Raw genomic sequence first — 6,391 nt, 5'->3', positions numbered from 1 at the left:
AACAGTTTCATTAACAAGATCAGGCAGATTCTTTTTCAAATTTCTTATTAGATTAAGAACGAACATTAGTTTAAGTGAATCTATTCATTTCAGGATGTACATCAATTTGACAGTCTCTATTAGATTTAGCGACAGTTTTAGTTTAAGAATGTGTGTCAGTATTAGGGTCACCCCAAGTTCAGGAAATGCGCTTTCAATGTAGCCTGGGTCCTCTACACTCCACCCCTGAAGTGCAATTTAACCTTCCAATAATTATTTGTTGGTGACATAATGAATTTTGATTGAAATAAAATGACTGTTTCACAGCGCATTGCATTCCCAGTGTTACTCAGTGCCAAGACATCAGTGTGTTGATTTTTGCCTTCTGTTCAGGAGTTTCACAATTTTAGACGTTCTGAACAAATAGACAATCTACGAGATCTTTCACTTTCCTGTATTTTACTCGAATGTGTTCTTGAATGTGTTTTGTAAAATCCCTTGGTTCTGAATTCCATATCAATAGGCAATTGTTCTCGTTCTCTCAATATTCTGCCAAGATAAGAAAAGTAAATCCAATATTTACAGAGCAAGTATGCAGGAAAATCCTGAGCTCCTCCATCAACGAAGATCGACTTTCTTCCTTTTGCCATTCCATATAAATCTACTTCTGCCAGTTTTGACAACTGAAAAAAAAGAATTAGTAAACCTGCTACAGTTGTCGCATAATCTCTGACTATTTCATTATTTTCTTATGAAGACTGTGCTCAGCGACCTTTTCACACTGCGAAACAACGGCAGTCCATCAGTTAGGTAACTTTACATTTGCATAAAAATAACTACACGTCATTTGTTTCACAACGGTCCAGAGTGTCTATTTATTTCCTTGTTTCTCAAAGCTCTTTCATTCTGCAGTTTCTAATTTGCATGAATGTGTCTAATTAGTACTTTCTGGATAATGTTACAGCACACAGGCCCTGGTGCAAGTCAGAAATTCAATGACATCGTTTGTTATGGAAACATTGTACCTGATCTTGACTGTGATAGGTACCCAGCCATGGGTACCTGGATACATCCCAGCTATGCCTGTCTATTTGCCGGTCATATCGAATATTCCCGCTTCAGCATTTTCACAGGTATTGTACCCGAACTTTTCCATGGTTACATCGATGGCTGCATCGATACAGCCTCTTACACTCAGGGTGACCTGGAACCGAACATCGACTTCATCCACAACTTCCACACCGCTATGAAATTCACTTGATCATTCTCACAGCCCTCCTACTACTTCCTCGACCATCCCATTTCCATCTCCAGTGACAGAATTCAAACGGACGTCTACTATAGACACCAATAACTACCTGAACTGCACCTCCTCCCACCCCGTATCCTGCAATAATTCCATCCCAATCTCACAATTGCTCCAAATCCTTTGCATCTGCTTGGATGCAGACATATCCCAATCGCAAGCATCCCAGATGTCGACCTGTTTTGAATATCCATATAGCCCTCCACCGCACCACCTCCTTTCCGTTACCACCACTCTTAAAACACTCATTCTATCCACAATAAGAAAAGAGTGTCCTATGTCGTCCTACCATTCCACCAGTCTCCGCCTGCAATGCATTATCCTCAAACACAACCACGAACCCCAAACAAACATCACAGCCAGGAACATCTTCCTGTCCCCACCCCCATCAGGTTTCTGCAAGGCCCGTTTCCTCCATCATTCCTTCGTTCACTGCCCCTTCTCTTCCCCGCTGAACCCTCAGGTAACGTGCCCTGCAACTAGGAAAATGCAAACAAATACAAGTATGCCACCTACATCACCTCCCTCCAGGGCTCCAAACACACCTTCCAGATGAGACAAAAAATATTCTGCTTCTCTTCCAACTTAGGATAATGCATCAGAAGCTCACAATGAGCTCCTCTCGACATCGGGGAGACAGAGTCTAAACTGAGGGAACAGCTTACCGAATTTCACAGGATGATCTGAAGCAGACGACCGGACTTCCCAGTCTCTGCCCATTTCGATTCCCCAGCCTTTGACTTTCCAACATGTCCATCCTTGGCCTATTCCATGTCCAAAGCAAACCGCAGCGTGAATTGGAGAATCAACACTTTATCTTAAGGTTAGGCACTCTACTGATCGGAGGATTCAACACTGAGTTTGACAATTCCAAGACACCTCACTCCCAATCTCCCGACTCGCTTCCAAGCCCCTACTCCTGACTGCCACTTCTCCATGTCAACAACTGGATTCATTCATCTCATTGACTAAACAGGTCATACACGTTACCTTCCATCATGTATCCTCACTTTACCACTGTGATCCTGGCTATTCCTTCAGTTGCAGCAACCCCATACCACACCCAGTTCTGAAAAATGATAAACCCGAAATGTCGACTTCTCCCCCTCCTGATGCTGCCTGGCTTGCTGTGTTTGTCCAGCCTCCTGCCTGTCTAATTTGAATTCCAGCACCTGCAGTTCATTCGTCTCTTGACTGTAATGACCAGACATTTGACCGGGAAATGAGGAGGGAGAAATTTAATGGAACACACTGCATCTCAGACTTTATAAGTAGGAGGAATTTCACCTATACATACGTTCAATATCATGTCTTTGGCAATGATTTTAAATTTCTAGCAATTTCACATTCGTGACCCACCAGAAAGCACAGAAAGTTACACTCAAAATGGAGGTGCCTGTGACTCTTCAACATGTATTCTATACTTTCAAAAGCCTGAGGTCACCAGGTCAATGGAGAAGAATCCAAACTATTTGATTGCCATCAATTGCTGACTCCTTCATTCATCTGTCTTCATGGTAGTTCTGTCGGGATCAATGTCAGTGTTCCTGTTCTGTCTGCTATATGTAATCAACTTCTACTTAGATGTCTAAGAGTTGATAAGTAAGGTTGCGGATGATTAAACTTTTTATGCGGTGATAAATAATGCGGAAAATAACTTGAGATCACAATAGGACATGGAGATTTGTCAGAAGGGCTGCATCATTACAAATCAAATTCAAACAGAATAAGTGAGACGTTTTGTACCTTGGCAGACAAACAAGGCAAGAGAATACATAATGAATGGTAGACCTCCGAAAAGCATGCCACCCATCCCAGACTTCCGTGCGGAATTTGGCATATAGGACAGCTGCAAATAAAATGTTTAAAATTAGAAGGTACAAAGATAGATTTGACACCAACGAAGTTTTGATTTGAAAGAGAGATCAATAACGAAATGGTCAAAAGTTTACTACTGGGGTCGAAAGCTACAAGGCGATCTGAGAACCATAAATCTTTTTATTTGTTAAGCCAGGCACTAATCGTAATCAAGAAAAGACTGCCTGTAATGCAGGATGAGACAGGCGACCTCAGAACACCGAAAACAATTTAAATGTGTACATACAATGCCCAACTATACAAGACAATCGGCCAAATGCTGTGCATTTGCCCAGAATAATATGTGGTTGCTGTTGAGCAGCTTAGATTCTAAAAGCCAAAAAGCAAGCACCTGCATTCTTCACCTCCTTGGATCCCAAATACTGGTTGATCAAGCAATCCATCTCCAGGTTTACCCTTACAGGAAAGACTGTCCAGCAAATGTAGCCTCAGTGAGAGAAATCAGTCACTATCCATCGAGTGTTACTTGCACGGAGACTACCTGAGTCTTGTCAGAGTTAGAACAGCGATGTAAGGAGACGATATATTCAAATCTCTGTGTCGAATGAGATTGCTGATTGGAAGGCATGTACAACTTCCTTGGTTGAGACGTTGAAAATGCCAATGCAACAGTTAGTTGTTGACTGCTACATAATTTCGAAAATTAATTTAAAATTTAAACAAGTAGCTTAACTCAGACTGATGCTACCTGTGTAAAGATCTCTATTAACGTTAGGCTATTAGTTACAGTCAGAATATGCATTACTGTCAGTATTTCTGTAAACATCAGAATATCTAACAGTTTCAGAAAATTCCATAATGCCAAGACTTTTGCAAGTTTCCAGACCTTTGTTTGAATCAGTGCCTTTGTGAGCTCTGAGCCTGTTTGGGCATCAGTATAAACATTAGTGTGATGTTTTCTGTTGTGAGAATTCCTCTGACAGTGTCAGCATTTTGTTGCAATGAATCATATCATTTTTCAGCAAAGTCCTGAGCCTTACCAGTGACTACAGAACAGAGGCAGAGTTAGTTTTCTAACTCCACTTTGTCAAAGAATTAACTGTAATTTGTGTTCGACCCGAAGGTTACAAATCGCTTCTGCCATCCTCCCAATCTTCCCATGTACTGTTTATGTTCCAACCATCAGGAAACTGAGATACTGTGAAGGCCAGCATCACTAGTCGTATCTCTGTTTCTCATATTGTAGTCCAAGTCCCCAAGAGGGCTATCATTTGGAAGTTAATTGGTGTACGTAGTCAGGAGCGATTTTGAAAAATCCAAACATATCATTTTTGTCAGTTTAATCTCGAGGGTGAGGAACACTGGGCAGCAATGCGTAGAAATGTCGAACTGTAGATGACAAACTACACTCACCAGATATTATCCATTGTAATATTCTGTGAAATTTGAAATTCTCTTGAAAAATAAATAAGTTCAAAAACCTTTCGCATATTCACGTCTTCTTACACGTCGCTGCTCAGAGATTCTTGCAGTAGCTGTCTCTCTTCCTACAGGCACCAGCATATAGGAATGCCATGTATCACTGAGATAGGTATTCTTGCAATTTGGGAGAGGGCAAAATGCCACATATTATATTCAGTCATAACGGCTGCTTCCAGAGATCGAAACAATAACGAAAATGAGAAACAAGGGCAATATGTGCCAATGAAAGGAAAGAAGGTGTTTTAGATTTGGCGACTGCAGCCACGAGAGAAATCAACAGCAACACAGAGCACGCATCAGAAATGCATCGAGCCATATCAGAAGCAGCTCGAGCGTACATTCACGAGACGTATAGAAAATTCACCACATATAAGAAATAAATATGTCTTTTATCAGAGACAAATCAAGTTTTCAATGGATGCGAATCGATCCATACCAGAAATAACATTTACACAAAGCAGAGCATAGCCATCTGTTAGAAGGGACAATAGAACATATAACACAGAACACAGAACAATGCAGCACAAAACAGTCCCTTCAGCCATCGATGATCCGCGGACCTGTGAACTATTCTCAGCTCGTCCCCCTACACGATCCCATCATTATCCATGTGCTTATCCAAGGATTATTTCAATCTCCCGAATCTGGCTGAGTTGCCTCCATTGGCAGGTAGGGCATTCCCCGACCTTAACTCTCCCTGAGTAAAGAACCTGCCTCTGACATCTTTCTTACCCCTCAATTTGCACTTATGCCGCTCTTCTACAAGCTGATATCATCATCCTCTGATGAAGACTTCCACTGTTTACACTATCGAAATCTCTGATCATCTTGTATATCTATCAAATCCCCTCTTTGCCTTATTCTTTCCAATGAGAACAGACCAAATTCTCTCAGACTTTGCTCATAAGAACTTCCCTCCAGAAAAGACAACATCCTGGCAAATGCCCTCTGCACCTTTTCAAATGCTTCCAAGTCCTTCCCGAAATGTGGTGACCAGAACAGTACACAATATTCCAAGTGTGGCCGCACCAGCGTTTTGTTGAATCGCAGCATGCTATTCCGGCTTCAGAACTCAATCCCTCTACCAATGAAACCTAACACACCTTGTGCCTTCTTAAATGAACTCTCAACCCAGTTGGCAACTTTCAGGGATATATGTATATGGACTCCAAGATCCCTCTGCACATCCTCACTACCACGAATCTTTCCATTGACCCAGTACTCTCTCTTCCTGTTATTCTTTCCAAAGTGCATCACTTCACTTTTAGCTGCTTTGACGTCCATTTGCCACCCCTCTGCCCAATTGTGCAGTTTATCGAAGTCCTGCTGCAACTTGTAACATTCTTCCAAACTGTCCACTACTCGACCGCCTTTTGTATTATCTGCAATTTTAATAATCCTTCGAGCCTATGTCTGCGACCAAGTCATTTAAAAAAAACAAACAGCAGTGGTCCCAAAACGTATCCTTGTGGCCACACCAGTAGTAACTGGACACCAGGCAAAGTATTTGCCATCAACCGTCTTTCAGAAAGGCAGTTTCTAATCCAACATGCTAAATCACCCTCAATTTCATGCCACTACATTTTCTCCAACAGTCGACCATGTGGAACCTTATCACAGGCTTTATTGAAGTCCATGTATACCACGTCAACTGCCCTACCCTCATCTACATGCTTGGTCACCTTCTCAAAAAAACTCAATGAGGTTTGTGAGACTCGACCTGTCCTTGATGAAACCATGTGAACTACTTGAAATCAGATTGTTGCTTGCTAGATGATTATAATTTATATCTGTTATAATCCTTTC

The sequence above is a fragment of the Chiloscyllium punctatum genome, chromosome 43 (assembly GCF_047496795.1).
Source record: "Chiloscyllium punctatum isolate Juve2018m chromosome 43, sChiPun1.3, whole genome shotgun sequence".
NCBI classification, from domain to species: Eukaryota; Metazoa; Chordata; class Chondrichthyes; order Orectolobiformes; family Hemiscylliidae; genus Chiloscyllium; species Chiloscyllium punctatum.
The sequence above is the reverse complement of the archived record's forward strand: the minus strand, read 5'-3'. Positions refer to the sequence as shown.